Below are 21,357 nucleotides of genomic sequence, written 5' to 3'. Positions count from 1 at the left end.
AAACGCCCAACACCAACCACACTCAACTTAGAAGACAAACTTCCTTCGGGTTAGGATTGACTTCCGGCCTGTGCATGGTTGGACCAAAGGAAGTGGACTTCCCCCGAGCTCTGTGATTGGCTCCCAGGATGCAGCAGGGGGCAGGACTTCGTGCTCAGGGGCCGAATGAGCTCGTCCCATCTCTAACAGGAGGTGGGCTCAGCCGTTGCTATGAGACCCACTGACAGCACCTTGGCCTGCCCTCAGACAAAGCCTTCCTAGTTCGGGGGTGGGGCTGAGGTACAACCCCACCCCCCAGGCCACCCGGGGTATTGTGGGTACATGCGGCCATGGTGAGAGGTAGCCAATGGGCGCTCGGCTCTCAGTGACTCTGTCTCCCGCACCCTGTGGTTTCTGAGGCGCTGGGAGGAACCTTTCGCTCACCGGGTGGCGTCTGCTCTCGGGTCTGGGACAGCTCCAGAGCCGGCGGGGGAGAGGCCGTCTCCTCGTCTCCCATGCGGGACAGGTTGACAGCGGGGTCTGCAAAGCCTGAGGAGCCACGTCACGCTGGGCCCTCCTTGCTCGCGCGTGGACCTTCCAGCCCCGACCTGCGAGAGGGGACAGAGGCTGGGGTGGTCACAACGCGCCCACCGAAGGAAGCGCCTGGGAAATCCAGCCCAGGGCTCGGGGGCACTCCTCCTGCGGGGTGGGATTCAGTGGCTCCCTGGTGCTGGCATCCTCTCCCTCCTTGTGGGCGCTTGATTCTGTGTGAGAGATGCCCGTCCAGTCCCGCTCCCCTCTGTAGCAGGGTCTGTTCTCTGCGTGAGCGATGCCCGTCTGGTCCCTCTCCCCTCTGTAGCAGGGTCTGTTCTCTGCGTGAGAGATGCCCATCCAGTCCCTCTCCCCTCTGTAGCAGGAGGTGTTTCTATGTGAGAGATGCCCGTCTGGTCCCTCTCCCCTCTGTAGCAGGAGCTGTTCTCTGCGTGTAGCAGACAAAACCCTGTCTGGCAGTTACAGGGTGACCTCAGGTACGCGGGCCATCACAGGAAGAGTGAACACCGCATGGTTCTGAGAACTGACAATGAAACAAAAAATGACCTACATGAAGGATCTCTGTGGGTGAGATCCTGGTGGAAAGAAGGGGCCATCTAAGAAGGATGCGCCTTTCTCTGAAGGGAGGAGAGAACTCCCACTTTGCTCATGGCCCTGTCTAAATACAGACAGTTTTTGTGGACTCAAAAGGCTTTCTTTAAATAAAAAAAGAAAGATTATTTATTTATTTGAAAGTCAGAGTTACATGGATATTGAAGGAGAGGCAGAGAGAGAGAGGACTTCCATCCACTGGTTCCCAATTCGCTGCAATGGCTGGAGCTGCACTGATCTGAAATCAAGAGCCAGGAGCTTCTTCTGGGTCTCCCATACAGGTGCAGGGCCCAAGGACTTGGGCCATCTTCTACTGCTTTCCCAGGCCATGGCAGAGAGCTGCATCAGAAGTGGAGTAGCCGGGATTCGAACTGATACCTATATGGAATGCCGGCACTGCAGGCAGTGGCTAACCCACTATGCCACAGCGCTGGCCTCCAAAAGGCTCTCATAGCCAAGGCAGCTCATGTCAGCAGCCCCGGATGATCACTGACATCATACATAAGAGTGTTAATTGTTAAATCAACAACAGGAATCACTGTGCACTAACTCCCCATGCAGGACCTCTGATCTTCATGAGTTGTATTATAAAAATTAACTGTAAAACTAGTTCTCCACACTGTGTGTGCGTGTGTGTGTGTGCAAATTGTTGAAATATTTATTTAGTATAGAGTTGGTCTTAGTATAAAATTGATTGGAGAGACTGGCGCTGTGGCACAGCAGTTTAACGCCCTGGCCGGATGCGCCGGCATCCTATATGGGCTCGGGTTCAAGTCCCGGCTGCTCCACTTCTGATCCAGCTCTCTGCTATGGCCTGGGAACTCAGTAGAAGATGGCCCGAGTGCTTGGGCCCTGGCACCCATTTGGGAGACCTAGAGGAAGCTCCTGGCTCCTTGCTTCAGATCGGAGCAGCTCCAGCTCTTGTGGCCAATTGGGCAGTGAACCAGTGGATGGAAGACCTCTCTCTCTCTCTCTCTCTGCTTCTCCTTCTCTCTCTGTGTAACTCTGACTTTCAACTAAATACATAAATCTTTTAAAAAAATAAATTTTATAGAAAATGAATCTTAGTGGATAATGGGACTGGAAGTCGGAGAGGGTGGAGGAGGAGGAGTGAGAGTGTGGGAGGAATCTCTCTATTCCTAAAGTTGTACTTATGAAATTTGTATTCATTAAAGGAAAGGTTTCTTTGGGAGAAAAATAATAATTGAACGTGGGCTGGCGTTGTGACTCAGTGAGTGAAGGTGCTGCCTGAGACGCCAGCATCCCACATGGGAGCACGGGTTCGAGTCCCAGCTGCTCCACAGAATCCAGTTCCCGGCTGATGCACTTGAGAAAGCAGCGGGAGAAGTCCATGTCTTGGGCACCTGCACCCATGTGGAAACCTGGATGGAGCTCCAAGCCCCTGACTTCAGCTTGGTCTACCATAACCACTGCAGCCATCTGGGGAGTGGTCCAGTGGACGGAAGACTACATCTCCCCACCCCGCTCCGGTACTCTGCCTTTCAAATATATAGATAAATAAATCTTTAATAAATAAATAAAAGGAACTGAATTCATGGGAATAGGAAGTTGCAGTAAATCCACCCACATGTCCTGTACTGGTGGGTAATCGGCTCTAGGAACCCTGTGCTGGGTGAGTCTGGTCATGGGACAACAAGGAGTCCCGGCACACACCTGCATGATGGCACCTACTTCACTCTGGGCTCTGAACTCCGCCGTTCACTCCTGGGCTAGGAACGGCAGAGCTCGCTGCTGTTTTCCTATGAGAATATCCACCGGGGGCCGGGCGTCCTCCTGCAGTGGTGCAGACCTGCGTATCTAGGACTCTGCCCGCAGAAGCCGTGCAGCAAGAGTACGATGAGGTCGGCAGCGGTCAGCTTCATTAGAATGTTGGGGGCGCCGGCATACAGGCGACTGTGGCTGACCAAAACGTGCCCTGACACCTGACAACGCCGTGACTCGGGAATCCAACATTCTCCCTCAGTCTAAACGCCAGGCTGCAAAGCTTCATGGGAATTCCTCACACATTTATTCAGGTAGGAAACACACATACAAATGCTGCCCACACACTCCCAAATTTACATACACTGTACCCGAGGACAGGAAAAAGGAACGTTTTATCAGGCAAGGAGAGAGTGCTATCAAAACCAGAGACGGAAACAGTCAGATGGGGAAATCCTGGGACGGATGCTCTCGTAAGTAGACTCCCAAGAAAACGCTCACAAAGAACACTCGTTCCTATGAGAAGAGAGAATGCAGGGGACATGAGCACACCGGTTGGTTGGTGGTGGTGAAGGCAGGCACCGGTCGCTTGATACTAAAGAATCGATGGCGTTCAGTACATTACCAGAAGAAACAGCTCATCAGACACACACAAAGCTGTTTTTGTCTGAGTGATTTTGCATCCACCTCTCAGTCATCACATCTTCTCTCCGGAACGTCAATTCAAGTCTTTGCCAACTGCTCAAATGGGGCTTTTGTGGTTCCATGTAAATCATGAGTTTTGTTTTACTCCAGGCTGCTGGAGGTCTGGGCTCTGCTAAGTGGAGCTGTGTGGATCTCCCTTGGAGCGCTGACGGGAGTTCGTGTGTGGACCGCTGTCCTGTGACCTGACGGTGACCAGTGAGGGCAGTTTCTGGTTGAGACGTTGGGTTGTCTTTAGGTAACATGACGTCATCAGGAAAGAACCGACATGGCTTCTTCCTTCCATAATCGGACGCTTCTGTGCCTTCTTCTCGCCCACCTGCTCTGGCGAGGAGTTGCAGGGCCGCGCAGAGCAGCAGTCAGGGTTCACGTTTCCTACAAGGTCCGCAGTCTTCCTCCACGGAGACAGCGGCAAAGCAGCGCGTACTCCCCGCAGTGACGTGTGAGCGCAGCATGTCGGCGTGCGCCTGCGCACTCACGTGTCAGCATGTGTCCTGAGTAGCATGTCATCATACGCATGCGCAGTCCTGTCGTGTGTGCCTGTACAGTCACGTGTCAGGCTGTGTCCGCGAAGCCAGTGATGGTGTGCGCCTGCGCAATCCCTTGTCGACGTGCACCTGCGCAGTCCAGAGTCGGTGTGCGTGTGCGCGAGGCCGCCTCAGGTGAGTCCGTGTCCGCCCACACAGGGAAGCTGAGGCTCAGGGCAGAGGGGTGTGTGAGGGGACGCAGTGAGGGCGCCTCCCCCGGGAGTCAGGGCAGGCGGCAGGGAGGGGGCGGCGCAGGTCCTGGGAGGCCTCAGGGCCCCGCAGCGGGGTGGTCGGGTCAGGGGAAGCTGTGGCTGAGGGGCGTGGGAGCGGCGTCCGCGGCGGAGGGGGCGTCCGGGCCTCCCCCGCCCTGGGTCGGGCCCCGGGACCTCCGGGCCGGGCGGGAGCGGGTCTGTGCCCACCTGCGTCCTCCGGAAGTGGCCGGGCTGCGACCCCACAGGAGGGGCTGAGGGCGGGGACGACCCCAGCCCGGGGCGCATCAGCCCACCTGAGGGGCGGCTCCGGGAGGCCCCGTGTCCTTGGTGCTGGGTCCTGGCCCTGGGAGAGGAGGGCGGAGAAGGCTGACAGGGCGGGGCGGGGCCCCATCCCTGCAGGGCGCCTGTGCCCCCATCCTGGGGACTGAGGGCCTGGCTGGGGTGGGGGCGGTGCCGGTTCCCCCCCCCCATCATGGGACAAGGGCCACCCCGGGCAGCTGGGGTGGGGACAGCAGCCCTGTCTGGTGAGGAGGGCGTCTGGGAGGGTCCTGGCCTGCGAGGGGACGTGGTCCTGGGACCCAGCCTCTGGTTTCCTTCCAGGGACCCTCCCCAGACCCAGCCTCCGGGCTGAGTCAGGCTCTGTGATCGCCCTGGGCAGGCCTGGGGCCCTGTGGTGTCAGGGGACCCTGGAGGCCCAGGAGTGCCGTCTGCATAGAGAGGGAATCCCAGAGCCCTTGGACAGAGCGATGCCCCTGGAGCCCGGAAACAAGGCCACGTTCCCCACCCTCTCATGGCCGAGGTGTACGCGGGGCGCTACCTCTGTGTCTGCCTCAGCACTGCTGGCTGGTCAGAGCCCAGTGCCGCCCTGGAGCTGGGGTGACAGTGAGGAAGCCACACCATAGCAGGAGCTGGGTAGGTCACGGAGACACTGAGAGGAGGTGTAGATGGGAATTGGGTGCGGGTCTGGGCTCCTGGGCCAGACACCCAGAGTGAGGGCGGTGGGACTGCAGGGCAGGAGGGAGAAGGGTGTGGGCAGAGCCAGCATACAGCTCCGCCCCTCTTCCCTCCTGACTCAGCAGGGCCCTCGGTGGTCCATGCAGAGGGCCTGATGGGGTCACACAGGGACTCGGGGTCTGCCCAGCGCCCTGGCCTGCAGCCCGGGCCAGGCTCTCACAGCCTGGATTTCAGGGTGAGCGAGGTCCATCCCACACGGGACGCTCACGGCCTCTCAGGCCCCGAGTCCTTCCCTGGGCTTGGGACGCCTTGCGTGTGGGGGCTCAGAAGGGTCACACGGGAACCGGTGCCCGGGAGACTGACGGGCGGGTGTCTGGGCACTGCTTAGCGGCCGCTCTGAAACAAGCATGCTTTCTGTGGGGGTGCCGCTAGCCGTCATACGGCCACCCTCCAGGAGCCCCGTGAGGTCTGTGATGCGGGCTGGGAAGAGACGCCCCAGCTGCCTGCCGGGTGCCGGGGGCTCCTCCGTCACTGCCCCGCTGTGCACCTCGGGTTCCTGCTGTGTAGTGATATGCAGGGAAGCAGAACTCCAAACTCCATGGAAGCCAAGCAGTTACTTAGGGCAAAGGGGGACTGGAGCAGCTTAGTCAGTGTGGGGCATGTGATTGGAGGGATGACAATGGAGCTAGAAGAGTTCATGTGGGGCCGGCACTGTACACGCCACATTAAATCCCCAGCCTGCAGGGCCAACACCCCATAGGGCGTGGCTTTGAGTCCCAGCTGCTTCACTTCTGCTCTAGCTCCCTGCTAATGCACCTGGGAAGCAGCAGAAGGTGGTCCAAGTCCCTGGTCCCCTGCACCCACATGGGAGATGGGGAAGACGATCCTGCTCATGGCATAGCCCTGGCTCAGGCCTTTGTGGCCATTTGGGGCGTGAACCAGCAGATGAAAGACTTTCTCTCTCTTTGTCTCTCTCTCTCTCTCTCTCTCTGTCTTGGTCTCTATCTAGCTCTGTAACTCTTTCAAACAAATGATTTTTTTAAGAAAACTAAAGTTGTACATATTGTGAATGTACTAAAAGTCAGCAAACTATACACTTTAAAGGGCTGGTTTTATGTTATTTGAATTTCAGCACAATAAAGAAGGAAAACTTTGTTTCTTGGAACTACCTTACAATCCAACAGTTACTCTCCTGCATATATAATCACAGGGATTGAAGACAGCAACTCAAGCAGGTGTTTGCATCCACGGGTTCATAGCAGCCTCATTCACATGAGCCCAAAGATGCCAGCAACCAGCATAAGTACAACAGGTGAGTGCGTCCACAACAGGCGGTGTTTGTAGACACGGCTGATACTCTCCTGTTAGAAAAGAAGGAGGGTCTGGATAATCGTGGAGAAACCCTGAAGATATGACAATACAGAAATCAGCCGGTGTCACAGACACCATGGTTGGATTCTGCTCTGAGAGGTGCCCGGGGGTGCAGATTCAGAGGGCAGAACATGGACTCGGGCGTGGGGAGGGAGCGTGCAGGTGCCTGCTGAGTGGGTCTGGGGTTTCTGTCTCTGCTAATGAAGATGTTTGTGAACAGGTGCTGGTGGGTACACGACACAGTGAATGTGAGAGGCAGCTACAGCCGTGAGTTAAATTTCTGTCAGGTCTGTAATCTGTGCTCTGTGAATTTCAGCTCGATTAAGAAGGAAGACACAATTACCAAAAACATTTTTACCACCTATTTTTCCCTTTAAATGCACACATAATAATTTAGGAGGCGCAGCGTGGAATTCGAAGGTGTGCTCACCTCACCAGGGTGTTCCCATCTCGGCATGTCTTGTGTTTGAGGCCCCCAGCTCCTCTTGTTGAGTTCTTTATTAAAACACTCAACAGGGCTGGCGCTGTGGCTCACTTGGCTAATCCTTCGCCAGTGGCACCGGCACCCCAGATTCTAGTCCCGGTTGGGGCACCATGTAGTAGTCCCGGTTGTTCCTCTTCCAGTACACTCTCTGCTGTGGCCTGGGTGGCAGCAGTTTTTGACCCAAGTGCTTGGGTCCTGGCACCCACATGGGAGACCGGTAAGAAATACCAGCTCCTCGCTTCGAATCAGCTCAGCACTGGCTGTAGCAGCCATTAGGGGAGTGAACCAAAGGAAGGAAAACCTTTCTCTCTGTCTATCCCTCACTGTCTATAACTCTACTTGTCAAACACACACACACACACACACACACACACACCAGGTTATGTGAATGACAGTTCCCTCCTTGTGCTGTGCAGACTAGAGCCATTCCTTCTATGTGATTACACTTTGGGACCTGTGGACCAAACCTCCCTCCATCTCTCCCACAAGACCCTTTGATGCATTATTGATCACCATCCTACTGTGCTGCTACAAGATCAACTTTTCTAACTTCCGCATAGAAGAGAGAACTTACATTGGATTCCTGGGAAGGCGTATTTCACTTCATGTTCTCCGGTCCCACCCATTTCTCCAGAAATGACTGGGTTTCATTAACACATTTTTTTTGACAGGCAGAGTTAGAGAGAGAGAGAGAAAGAGAGACAGAGAGAAAGGTTTTCCTTCCGTTGGTTCACTTCATTAATGGTTGCTACGGCCGGCGGGCTGCGCCGATCTGAAGCCAGAAGCCAGGTGCTTCCTCCTGGTCTCCCATGTGGGTGCAGGGCCTGAGGACTTGGGCCATCCTCCAGTGCCTTCCTGGACCTCAGCAGAGAGCTGGACTGGAAGAGGAGCAACCAGGACAGAATCTGGCACCCCAAACAGGACAAGAACTCGGGGTTCTGGTGCCGCAGGTGGAGGATTAGCCTAGTGAGGTGCGGCGCTGGCCTAACACTTTTTTACAACAGAATTATAGGGTGGGAGTTGGGACAGCAGTTAAGTCACTGCTTGGGATGCCTGAATCCCACAGCAGAGTGCCTGGGTTAGGTCCAGATCTACCTCTGAGGTGGCTTCCATTACTGCACACCTAGGAGACAGGCAGTGGCTCAATGCTTGGTTCCTGCCTCCAGGAGGGAGATTGGCTGCAGCTCCAGGCTCCTGACAACATAGAGCAGCTCTGGCTATTAGCAGCATTTGGGTGGTGAACCAGCAAACAACAGATCTCTCCCTCTTTCTCTTCCTCTTTCAAACAAAATTATAAGTATTTTAAAATAAAATAATGATAGGCCTCTCATCTTAATGTATTTCTGCCCCTCCCATTCCCCAAGAACAGGAACAAATGGTTTCTCTCTGCTAGTCCACCAAACTCTAGGCTGTATTTTCTTCCAAGGGGTTTTCCTATTCCTATCATATCTGCCGGACTAGGTTCTGTGATTGCCTGGAGTGGGAGTGTGAAGATCCCGTGCCAGGAAACCCCTGTATCTTCCTTGTACCAACTGGAGATCTTGGGAAGCCACACACGAGGTGGTGGAGAAGGAACTGGGGTTGCAGAAGGAGGCTGATCATCAGGACTCCCATGGATACAACACTGCAGGGTGTTACCAGTGCCGACAGGGTGAGGACTCCCACAGATATGAAAATGCACGGTGTTACCAGTGCCGACATAGGGAGGACTCCCACAGATGCAACAATGCAGGGTGTTACCAGTGCCGACAGAGGGAGGACTCCCTCAGATGCAACAATGCACGGTGTTACCAGTGGCAACCTAGCACGGATTCACAGGATGCCACACTGCAGGGTGTTACTAGTGAGACATAGGGAGGACTCCCACGGATACAACACCCCAGGTGTTACCAGTGCCCACAGAAGGAGCGTCAGCCTGGGCAGCCCCCAGTGTTGCCCTAGAGTTGGTGGTGCTGGGTAAGGAGACAGCCAAGGTCTTCAGCCCTCATGTGGGAATTTTACCTGATTTTTAATAGACTTCTAGAATGGTTTTAGGGAACAAATGTGATGTTACCACATGAAGTTGCTATAGACCCTTCACCCAGCTCCCTGTTAGCAGTGTAGGTTATATTGGCACATTTCTTCCCAGCTCCCTTAGCTCAACTAGTCCATGGCTTATTTAGATTTCCTGTGTTGGAAGCTAATCCTTTATCTTCTCCAGGATCTCACACTACCTCTGCTTCTCTCTGTCTCTTTAGGCCCTGTGATTCCCTTGTTGGTGATGACCTTGATGACAGTTTTGAGGAACATGGACAAAGACATTCAAGGACACCCCGCCCTGGGAAGCTATGTGACAGGACTGGGTGATGGGTCACTACATAGAAGATGGGAGGAAAGAGCTGTCCCCAGCACAGCCCAGCAGGGACCCAGAGGATCTACGAGCATGTCTGCTGCTGCGGATCTGGGGCACCTGGTTCCCAAGGGAACCTCACCCTTCCTCCCCAGCACTTTCCGCGTGGAAGGAAGTCTACGTGCAACCTGAAGAGCCAAAGTGACTCCATTTAAAGAAAATTAAATAAAAAGGAGCCTCCATTTCCCATAGCAGACCCGAGTCCTTGTAAAAGCAGGCATTCAGGCATTCCGGGGATATCAAAGCTTACCAAGGACAGCTCAGCAGACCAAAGGCAGCTCAGTAGAGATTACCAAATGAGGTAACTCCCTGAATCCAAGCCAAACGGAGACCCCCTCCTCGAATAAGAAAAACCCAGAACAGCCCCATCCTGTAAGCCCCGGCTGATGTAACCCTGTGGTTTTTTTCCTTTAAAAGTGCTCCTAAACAAACGCCTGGGTCTTCCTCTGACCTCCCCTGCGTCGGCTGGTCAGATGAATTCCTGCCATGTCTTGTACTTTTAAAATAAACCTTGCCTTTGCATTTCGGTGTGATCTGGTCGTTGATGGCTTCCTGGGGAGCTACTTATCTGGGCATAACACAACTCACGCCTAAGAAGTGGAGAGCCACACACCTGCTCCGGCCCAGCCTCCTCTGCAGCTCTACCCCAGGGAGGCCCAGGCTCCACTGCAGCTCTACCCCCAGGGCGGCCTGCCTATGTATCTTGAGGGGGTGTCTGGGACCCCTGCTTACCGAAAGAGCGCGTCTGCGGTTTCCAGAAGAAAAGTGCAGGGTCTCTGAGTTTCTGGAAGGGGGGTGTGCGGGGTTTCTGGAAGAGTGCTTCTAACTCCCCGGGTTTCCGGAGGAGAAGTGTGGGGGTCTCTCAGTTTCCAGAAGTTGGTGTGTGGGGTCTCCAGAGAGCGCCCGAGATTCCCAGTTCTCCGGAAGAGCGCGTTTGAACTCTGCAGGTCTCCGGAGGAGGGGACTGGTGTCTCTGGACCCCAGCAACCACAGGCGGGGAGCCTGCACCTGCAGATCTGGAAGCAAAGTCCTGAAAACCCAACACCCGGGCCGGCGCTGCAGCTCACTAGGCTAATCCTCTGCCTTGCGGCGCCGGCACACCGGGTTCTAGTCCCGGTCGGGGCGCCGGATTCTGTGCTGGTTGCCCCTCTTCCAGGCCAGCTCTCTGCTGTGGCCAGGGAGTGCAGTAGAGGATGGCCCAAGTGCTTGGGCCCTGCACCCCATGGGAGACCAGGATAAGTACCTGGCTCCTGCCATCAGATCAGCGCGGTGTGCCGGCCACAGCGTACCGGCCGCAGCGGCCATTGGAGGGTGAACCAACGGCAAAAGAAGACCTTTTCCTCTGTCTCTCTCACTGTCCACTCTGCCTGTCAAAAAAAAAAAAAATCAACACCCATGGCCTTCACGAGAGCACGAGGCTGAGTCTGACCAAGTGGGGGGGAACCTGCAAACCCACATTATCCACCAGAGAGCTGCCGTCTGCTGGGCACCCAGCCCCCGGGGGTACTGGGGGAGACCACAGAAAGGGAGCTGGGGCCACTCCATGGGGAGCAGAACCCACTGCAGCTGAACCCTCAGCGAGAACAACCGACCTCAGGAGGAAACAAAGGCCCCACGATACAAAGGGAGGCCCGGGTTCAATTCTCGGCTGCAGGTCTGGGCCTGGCTCCCTGCTCATGCAGGTCCTGGAGCCGTGGTCTTGGGTTGGGTAGCTGGGTTCCTGCCTCCTGTGTCGGGGCATGGATGGAGCTCCTGGCCCCTGGTGTTGCCCCTGGTTCAAACCGGCCATGATAGGCATTTGGGGAGTGAACCAGTGGATGGAGCTCGCTCACTCACACACTCACTCTTTCTCACAGCCTCCCAAATTTTCAGAATTTAAAAATAGAAGATCAGAATCTCATAGGAAACCAGAGGTGGACCCCCACGCCACCCCAGGAGATTCCGTGGGGACATTGGCCTCGTCCTCACAGTGACAGGGGTTGACTCCATAATGATGGTCGGTGTTTGGAGAGAGTTTGTGTTGGCGGAGGTGGGGGGAGCCGGTCCCTGTGCCCCAGGACAAGAGAAGAAACCCAGTCTCAGGTGTGGACTCCCAGAGCTAGAGCGGCCCTGCCACGGTCCCTGACGCTGTCTCTGAAATCCAGCCACTGTCATCTCCCCCAAGGCGAGCACTCAGGGCCTTGGGGGCACAAGCCAGGGCAGGTGGGCGGGGCCTTGTTCGCCATCACTTCCAGGGAGCACAGAAAACCCGCCTTCCCGCCCCCACCCTCCCTCCTGCACCTGCAGGGAGATGGTCATGGTCCTCGCAGTTCTGTAACTCAGAAAGGAGTCGGAGCCCGCGCTCCCTTTTCCGGACGGGGAAGGTGCTGTGCAGAGTCCCACGTCTCTCCACGGCTGCGAGGCGATAAAGCGGGGGACACGGAACCCCCGTTCCCTCCCTCGTCTCCCCTGCATGTGCACGGCAAGTGACCTCCCAGGGCCGCCCCGCGACTGCGCCCCTCGGTCTGATGCCCCCGTTCCGGAGCTGCAGATGCGCTGTGAACCCACGCGGGGTCTCTGCATTCACCTCCTGCAGCAGAGGAATTCACTCCCGGCTGCTGGAGGTCTGGGCTCTGCTAAGTGGAGCTGTGTGGATCTCCCTTGGAGCGCTGACGGGAGTTCGTGTGTGGACCGCGATCCTGCGACCTGATGGTGACCAGTGAGGGCAGTTTCTGGTTGAGACGTTGGGTTGTCTATAGGTCAGATGACGTCATCAGGAAAGAGGTAGTCTTAGGTAAGAAGGCCTCATGAGGAAAGAGCCGACATGGCTTCTTCCTTCCCAATTCGGACGCTTCTGTGGCTTCTTCTCGCCCACCTGGTCTGGCGAGGACTTGCAGGGCTGCGTAGAGCAGCAGTCAGGGTTCACGTTTCCTACAAGGACCTGCACTCTTCCTTCACAGAGAAGGAGGCAACCCTGAGCACAGTCCCCTCAGGAGGCGTCTGAGCGCCGCATGTCGGTGTGCACCTTTGCAGGCATGTGTAAGTGTGCGCCTGCGCAGTCACCTGTCGGTGTGCGTCTGCGAATCACCTGGCTGGCAGCGCCTGCGCACTCCAAAGTCCCTGTGCGTCTGCCCAGTCGCGTCATGATGCGCCTGCGCAGTCCAGAGTCGGTGTGCGAGTGCGCGAGGCCGCCTCAGGTGAGTCCGTGTCCGCCCACACGGGGAAGCTGAGGCTCAGGGCAGAGGGGTGTGTGAGGGGACGCAGTGAGGGCGCCTCCCCCGGGAGTCAGGGCAGGCGGCAGGGAGGGGGCGGCGCAGGTCCTGGGAGGCCTCAGGGCCCCGCAGCGGGTGGTCGGGTCAGGGGAAGCTGTGGCTGAGGGGCGTGGGAGCGGCGTCCGCGGCGGAGGGGGCGTCCGGGCCTCCCCCGCCCTGGGTCGGGCCCCGGGACCTCCGGGCCGGGCGGGAGCGGGGCTGTGCCCACCTGCGTCCTCCGGAAGTGGCCGGGCTGCGACCCCACAGGAGGGGCTGAGGGCGGGGACGACCCCAGCCCGGGGCGCATCAGCCCACCTGAGGGGCGGCTCCGGGAGGCCCGTGTCCTTGGTGCTGGGTCCTGGCCCTGGGAGAGGAGGGCGGAGCCGGCGGGCGGGGCGGGGCGGGGCCCCATCCCTGCAGGGAGCCTGTGCCCCCATCCTGGGGACTGAGGGCCTGGCTGGGGTGGGGGCGGTGCCCCTTCCTGTGGGGCTGCGGGTGGAACAGCCCTGCGATGCTGGGAGCACCCGGCCTCCGAGCGTCCACACCCGGTGTGTGTCCGTGCCGTGGGCGCTGTGCCGGGGCCGGTCAGGAGACGCCATGAACCCCGCCCTCGTGGTCCTGCTCTGCCTGGGGGAGACGGGAAGACGGGGAGGGGAGACCCTGCTCTGGGATGGACCCCGCCCCCCCCCCACAGCCAGGCCCTGCTCCCTGGAGACCCCAGGCTCAGGAGCCCCGGGGAGGAGAGGGCATGCGCAGGGGCGGGGGCAACCCTCTCACGGGGAGCTTTCTTCTAGGGCTGTGCGGGCCCCAGGACCCGAGTGCAGGCAAGTGAGCGTGCCCCCACTGTGCCGGGTCCCACCCCATGGGACAAGGGCCACCCCAGGCAGCTGGGGTGGGGACAGCAGCCCTGTCTGGTGAGGAGGGCGTCTGGGAGGGTCCTGGCCTGCAAGGGAACGGGGTCCTGGGACCCAGCCTCTGGTTTCCTTCCAGGGACCCTCCCCAGACCCAGCCTCTGGGCTGAGCCAGGCTCTGTGATCGCCCTGGGCAGGCCTGGGGCCCTGTGGTGTGGGGGACCCTGGAGGCCCAGGAGTGCCATTTGTATAGGGAGGGAATCCCAGAGCCCTGGGACAGAGCGATGCCCCTGGAGCCCAGAAACAAGGCCAATTCCCCACACTCTCATGGCCGAGGTGTACGCAGGGCGCTACTGCTGTGTCTGCCTCAGCGCTGCTGGCTGGTCAGAGCCCAGTGCCGCCCTGGAGCTGGGGTGACAGTGAGGAAGCCACACCTGAGCAGGAGCTGGGTAGGTCACGGGGACGCTGAGAGGAGGTGTAGATGGGAATTGGGTGCGGGGCCTGGGCTCCTGGGCCAGACACCCAGAGTGAGGGTGGTGGGACTGCAGGGCAGGCGGGAGAAGGGTGTGGGCAGAGCCAGCGTGCAGCCCCGCCCCTCTTCCCTCCTGACCCAGAAGGGCCCTCGGTGGTCCCCGCACCTCTTTGCTGGTGATGCAGCCCCCACACACGTGTCCCCGCCCCCATAGCAAACCCAACCACAGCCACGCCCAGTGCCCACGTGAACAATGGGGGTGTTGGCGGCCCCCTCTTGGGCGGCTCCGTGCGGGGCAGGCAGCGGGGTCCCCAGACTGGACTCACGGCTTCTTCCTCCATTATGCACGGAAGGATGCACGTGGAGGCCTCGAGGGGTGCAGGAACGCAGGGTTCGTGAGTGCACCCCAGGATCAGGCCAGCTGGAGCGAGAGAAAGAGGTGAGTACAGAGGCACAACACACACGCCATAGAGAAAACCCTCCATGGGGGCCTCAGCGATCCAGGTCATCCAGGGGAGGGGAGCACGCAACCTACAGGCCACGGGAGACCAGGAAGTCCCGTGGTCAGGCCCTGCCACGGCAGCCACAGGCGACTCAAACTCAGGGAATTCTTTAAGTTGATGATCAGGACGGGCCCGGAATGATGCTGCCAACATCCAAACGGCCCTTGGGAGAAACAACGTCCCCAGCCCCATCCTCCTCCCCACGCCTCATCTGCCAGCCAGAGGCAAAGTGCTCATTCTGGGGTGTGGCCTGATTGAATATTCAAAGTGGGTGGAGTTTGGGGTGGGGCTTGAGCACCACTCATTTCCAGGCTCTGTTTGGGAAAAAGAGGAAGTGTCAGGGAGTGGAGGTGCATGATGGGAGTGGGAGGACCCCTCACGGAAATTTCGTGGGATGACCCCATGGTCGTCCCGGGAGTGTCTTTAGGCGGCCCTCTTGGGTGTTTCCAGCTGGCGCAGGTATGCATGTACAACATGGTGGAATTTGTGCTTTCCTCATGGGAAGGCAGGGCCTGGTGGCTCTGGAGCTGTTTGTGCAGGCTTAGCCGAAGTGGCCAGATAGCCAATGGCTTGGATCTGACCAGCCGCCCACCCTCCTCCCACCTCAAGCTGACTGTGTCCCAGCCCGCCCACTGCCCACTGCCTGCTCCTGTCTCAGCGCCCCTGAGAGCCCAGAGAGGCCTGCCAGGCGGGGACACTGGGGCTCCGAGCAGCTCATCCCTGGATGCGGCTGGGCTTGTGCGGCCACTCCCCCCCACCCAGGAAGCCCCTCCCCCACACTCACCTGTTCTTGTGGATCCAGGCCCCTCTTTCTCCAACACAGCAACCTACAAAACCATAGGAGGGTTCTCCACCATCTGAATCTTTTTTGTTACAGATGAGTTTGGAAGGCAGAGTTAGAGAGAGGCAGAGAGGAAGGTCTTCCATCCGCTGGTTCACCCTGTAAATGGCTGCAACGGCCGGAGCTGGGCCGATCCAAAGCCAGGAGCCTGGAGCCGCTTCTGGTGCGGGGCCCAAGCACTGGGGTCACCTTCCACTGCTTCCCCGGCCATGGCAGGGGGCGGGATCGGAAGAGCAGCTCTGGACCAGGAAGCTGTGCCCATATGGGATGCCAGTGCACTACGCCACAGCGCCAACCCCCACCACCCGAGTATTTGTCACAGCTCCCTGCAGGAGTCTAGGGCCCGGAAATTCCAGGAAGGATCCTGTCAGTTTCAGCCATGAAATGTCACACCTGGCACACGGCTACACATGGAGGCGCCCTGTGCCCGCTGGGGACGTGGTGCCCGGACACGGCAGGAAGGAAGTTGGCCCTTGCGAAACATCTGGCAGGAAATGTGCCTGGGGCTGGGATCCTGCATGCTGTGTGCACAGCAACTGAAGGCGGAGACAAGACACCCAGGGGCAGGAGTCAGCCCACTAGGAGGGCCACTAGGGAGGCCCCGTGTCCATGATGCTGGGTCCTGGCCCTGGGGAGAGGAGGGCGGAGCCCGCTGACAGGGCGGGGGCGGGGCCCCCATCCCTGCAGGGAGCCTGTGCCCCCCATCCTGGGGACTGAGGGCCTGGCTGGGGGTGAGGTGCGGTTTCCCTTCCTGTGGGGCTGCGGGTGGAACAGCCCTGCAATTCTGGGAGGACCCAGCCTCCAAGCTTCCACACCTGATGTGTGTCCGTGCCGTGGGCGCTGTGCCGGGGCCGGTCAGGAGACGCCATGAACCTGTCCTTCGTGGTCCTGCTCTGGGGAGACTGGAAGACAGGGTGAGGAGACCCTGCTCTGGGAGGGACCCCGCCCCTGCCCACTGCCAGGCCCTGCCCCTGGAGACCCCAAGCTCAGGAGACCGGGGAGGAGAGGACGGGCACAGGTGCAGGGGCAAACCTCTCACGGGGAGCTCTCCTCCAGGGCTGTGTGCAGGCCCCAGGACCCGAGTGCAGGCAGGTGAGCATGCCCCCACTGTGCTGGTCCCCCCTCCATGGGACAAGGGCCACCCTGGGCAGCTGGGGTGGGGACCAGCCCTGTCTGGTGAGGAGGGCGTCTGGGAGGGTCCTGGCTTGCGAGGGGACGTGGTCCTGGGACCCAGCCTCTGGTTGCCTTCCAGGGACCCTCCCCAGACCCAGCCTCCGGGCTGAGCCAGGCTCTGTGATCACCCTGGGCAGGCCTGGAGCCCTGTGGTGTCAGGGGACCCTGGAGGCCCAGGAGTGCCGTCTGTATAGAGAGAGAATCCCAGAGCCCTGGGACAGACAGATGCCCCTGGAGCCCAGAAACAAGGTCAAGTTCTCCATCCCTCTCATGGCTGAGGTGTACGCGCGGCGCTACCGCTGTGTCTGCCTCAGCGCTGCTGGCTGGTCAGAGCCCAGTGACACCCTGGAGCTGGGGTGTCAGGTGAGGGTCACCCAGGGTCCCTGCCCCACAGGCTGTGCCCTCAGGGAGGGGTCTGCTCCCAGGGGTCCCCCTCTCATAGCGCAGCCCTGGGGGTGCCGTGGGGGGTGAGCCCTACTTCACATGACTGCTCCTCCTCTCCCAGGAGCCTACAGCAAGCCCAGCCTCTCGGCCCTGCCCAGCCCCGTGGTGACCTCAGGGGGCAATGTGACCCTCCAGTGCCGCTCCCAGCTGGGATTCCACAGGTTCATTCTGACAGAGGAAGGGGCGCCCTGGGCTGCCAGGACCCAGAGCTCAGAGCCACGCCCTAGTGCGCAGTCCCAGGCCCTGTTCCCTGTGGGCCCTGTGACTCCCAGTCGCAGGTGGGCATTCCAATGCTATGGCTCCTACAGGGAGAATCCTTCTGTGTGGTCAGAGCCCAGTGACGCCCTGGAGCTGGGGTGACAGGTGAGGAAGCCACAGCCTGAGCAGGAGCTGGGTAGGTCACGGAGACACTGAGAGGAGGCGTAGATGGGAACTGGGCAAGGGGCCTGGGGCTCCTGGGCCAGACACCCAGAGTGAGGGTGGTGGGACTGCAGGGCAGGAGGGATAGGGTGTGGGCGGAGCCAGTGTGCAGCCCCGCCCCTCTTCCCTCCTGACCCAGCAGGACCCTCAGTGGTTCCTGCAGAGGGCCTGACGGGGTCTGCCCAGCGCCCTGGCCGGCAGCCCCAGGCCGGCCTCCCACAGCGGGCGAGCATTGCAGAACTGGACAGGACCCACCCAGGACGGGCCTCACACCCCGGGGTGTCTATTAGAGTAGGACAGAGACTATCGAGCCTAGTGGGGCCTGGTCATGGCCCAGGGTGGGCCCGGGACCTGCTCCTGTAGGGAGAGGCTCGCCAGGCTTGGCTGCCACATGTCTCTCCCCTGCGGAGTTCCCTGGCGGCTCCAGAACACAGACAGAGTGATGTGTGGGCGACTTACACGAGGACCACGCTGAACTGCGTCGCGAGACGAGAGGCTGGGAAGCACACAGTGCGGAGCAGGCCGGGGTCTCCTTCTCCTCACTGTCCTGTGCCTGTTCTCAGGAGGACCAGAGCCCAGCAGCCCCTCGCACCCCCAGCAAGGCTCCCCCGCTGGTGAGTGAGCTACAGGCCTGACCCAGGGCTCAGGCTGCTGCGGGGAGGTGGGGTCCTGGGTCACTGGGGCTGGCCAGCCTCGGTGACCCCTCCATGCACACCCCCAGCCCCAGCGCCCCAGGACCACACCCTGGAGAACCTCATCCGCATGGGCGAGGCGGGCTTGGTCCTGCTGGGCCTCGGGCTTCTGCTGGCGGAGGCTTGGTACAGCCAGAGTAGGACCCGGGCTGCAGGCCAGCGGTGACCTGGAGAGAGGACAGAGCTGGGTCAGAGAGGCCAAGCCCTGGAGGCGGGGGAGGGGGGTTCCGGGCATGCATGTTGAGAAGCTGTGGGAAGTGGGCGGAGCTAACCTGGGGTTGGGGGAATCCTGCTCAGGGGCAGGGACCCGGGTGGGCTGCTGGCGGTGCTGCTTCCCCGGGGCTCCCATGCGCATTCTGGGAAGGGGCTCCGGCCTCCTGCAGCCCTGCCCACCGCCCTGCAGGCTCCCGTGCGGTTCTGTGCTGTTCCTCTCCAGGGACCGCACACAGCTCAGTGGCCCTGAGTGTCCACAGGAGCCCGGGCCCTGCTGCCCACGGAGAGGGTAACGCCAGGATTTGCTCCCCTTGGCCTTCAGCAAGTGGGCCAGGATGTGGTGGGACACCTGTCACTCAAGATGGGTTTAAAATTCTGCTCACCAAAAGGAGGCCATGACAGGTGGGGCCAGAAGTGGGAGGTCAGAATCAATAGATCTGGGCTGGTGCTGTGGCTTAATGGATAAAAGCTGCTGCCTGAGGTGCCGGCATCCCCTGTGGGCGCCAGTTCAAGTCCTGGCTGCCCCACGTCCAATCCAGCTCTCTGCTGTGGCCTGGGAAAGCAGTAGAAGATGGCCCAAGAGTTTGGGCCCCTGCATCCATCTGGGAGACCCAGAAGAAGCTCCTGGCTCCTGGCTCCTGGCTCCTGGCCCCTGGCTCCTGGCTCCTGGCTCCTGGCTCCTGGCTCCTGGCTGGAGATCAGACAAGCTCCAGCTGTGAGGACCCATTGGGATGAAACCAGCAGATGGATACCTCTCTCTCTCCTTCTCTCTGTAACTCTGATTTTTAAATAAATATTTTTAAAAACGTGTGGCTTATCAAACTCTAAGGTAAAATCCCAGATGACCGTGGGAATCCACCCTCTGAGAGGACCACACAGAAGTGAAAGAAAGTGTGTGCAGGGTTTCTTCAGGCATGGGAAGTTCAAGGGTCATCTGGATTTCTCAGTGCACAACTAACATAAACCCCACAACACGGCGGCTCTGGCAGACGGCAGCACCCGGTGTTCTGGAAGAGTGCGGATGCCTGCCCGGCTTCCTCTGGTGGCTGGTTACTCTGCTTGTCCGTGCGGTGCAAGTCTGCGTTTCCCACAGAGTTCAGGGAGGTGGGTTTGAGAGAGCGCTGTGGATTCTGCACCAGTGTTTCCAGTTATGGGCTGGGACCCCACCCCACCACAGCGTAGCTGAGGGAGTAAAGCCAGCACCTGCAGCGCCGGCATCCCATATGACCACCAGTTCCAATCTCGGTTGCCCCACTTCTGATCCAGCTCCCTGCTAATGCCCTGGGAAGGCAGCAGAGGATGGCCCAAATGCTTGGGGCCCTGCACCCACGTGGGAGACCCAAAAGAAGCTCCTGGCTTCAGCCTGGCCCAGCCGTCTGGGGAGTGAGCCAGAAGGTGGCAAATCTCTGTTGCTGTCTCTCCTCTCTGTCCCTACCTCTCGAATAAATAAATCAGAGTTTACAAAAAATTTTTAAACACTCCTAGAAGGAAATACCTGGGTAAATATGACCTCAGACTTCATCACAGCATCTTAGCTGTGATTCTGAAAGTATGAGGAACAAACAGGAAAATGGCTGCATTGATCATCCTCAAAACTTCAGAACTCTGTGCACCGTGGACAGCTACGAAGGGAACAGAAAGACAAGAACACATTGTATGAAGATCTGGAAGCCACAGTAGGAAAAGCAAGGGTGCAACTCACTCAGCACAAGGGAAGGGAAGTGCAAATAATGCCAGAGAGAGGCACCCCCCACGCCACCTCACTGGTCACTTCTCGAAGACAAAGCAGGCAGAGTGTGGTCAGGGTGTGGGGAAATCGCAGCCCTGAGACGCGGCTGGAATGTGCAGGGTTCGGCCACTGCGGCAAGAGGCTCGTAGTTCCTCAAAGCACCAGACCCAGTGTAGGCACAGCACAGAGCAGCCCACCCCCTGCATGGAGTCAGGCGCTCGCATTGACCCACATCCTGGCAAGGGTTAGGGTCAGGCGCAGTGCTCACCAGTGTGCTGAGTGCAGGCTCCGTGGAGCGTTCTCACCACCGAGGGCCAGGGGGAGGCTGTGACAACCATCCAGGGACTGTGCACACAGGCATCTATCCAAGCACGGCCGGCCAGGGACAGGAGCCAGATGTGCACCGGGGATGCGGGGCTCAGGGAGGTGGGTCTCTGGCTCCGTAGGAACTCTGCTGAGCCCCAGGAAGCCATAGAGTGAGGATGCGTGGGGCCTGGGGGCACAGCCACACACAAAGGCCCCACATAGCACCCTTCCCAGAAACACCCAGGGCTGGGAGCCCACAGAGCCCTGGGGCTGTGCAGGGCTGTGGAGGCCAGAGGGGGTCGTTGCATTTCTGCGGCTCTGCTGTGAACCCCACTGCATGCACGCTTTGCCAGCTCCTGTTTCTGGGAGGGGGACTTCCTCTCACACAGACGCAGGGCTAAGGAAAGGACAGATGCCTGTCAGTGCCTTTGCACCCGAGGCTGTGACGAGCCACCGTGCGTTCTCTCATGGGGCCCCCACCCCAGAGCTGGCAGCGGAGAGCCTGCCCTCTTACCTCCACCCGAAAACACGGCTGAAGTTGGGGTCTTCCATTCTGTCTGGGACCCGGGACCGCTTCTGATTCACCTCTGGGGACGGCGGGCGCTCCTAGGGACTTCTGAGGAGGGGTGTCTACCAGAACGGTGCTGTCCCCACGTCTGAATCTGGAAGGGACACTGCAGGACCCTGAGACCGGAGTGCTGCAGCCACGGCCACCCAGAGGGGAGGTCTTGGGCATCCCCCCAGCACAGAGATGCTGGGGGACGACATCACCTGTTCAGGTCTCAGGAAGCGGCACCCCTATGTCATCCAGGAGCACGGAGCCCAGGTGCTCATACCAGGGGAGGAGAGGCCGTGGGGGGGCTCAGGACACAGGTGCCGGGGATCCCCAGCCCCACGTGGAGTGTGGTTCCACACGAGCCCAGTTCCCTGCTCCAAGTCCCCCTCAATCAGAGAAACCCAGCACAGGGTGTGGGGCATGGGTCACCAGCTGGCCCGGGGC

The 21,357-nt window shown here is 59.4% G+C and overlaps 1 pseudogene across 1 annotated transcript; it reads left to right on the top strand.

The window, feature by feature from the left end:
* Positions 1–16,934: 16,934 nt before the first annotated feature.
* Positions 16,935–19,125, top strand: LOC149120709 (leukocyte immunoglobulin-like receptor subfamily A member 5 pseudogene; annotated as a pseudogene). The gene is made up of 4 exons (XR_016225223.1): positions 16,935–17,353; positions 17,913–18,031; positions 18,139–18,297; positions 18,862–19,125. The product of XR_016225223.1 is annotated as a leukocyte immunoglobulin-like receptor subfamily A member 5 pseudogene (transcript).
* The last annotated feature ends 2,232 nt before the right edge of the window (positions 19,126–21,357 follow it).

Source organism: Oryctolagus cuniculus, chromosome 18, assembly GCF_051225735.1.
Source record: "Oryctolagus cuniculus isolate XC-2025 breed Fujian yellow rabbit chromosome 18, ASM5122573v1, whole genome shotgun sequence".
In the NCBI taxonomy this organism is placed as follows: Eukaryota; Metazoa; Chordata; class Mammalia; order Lagomorpha; family Leporidae; genus Oryctolagus; species Oryctolagus cuniculus.
Note: the sequence above shows the minus strand (reverse complement) of the source record. Positions and strands in the feature narration are given on the sequence as shown.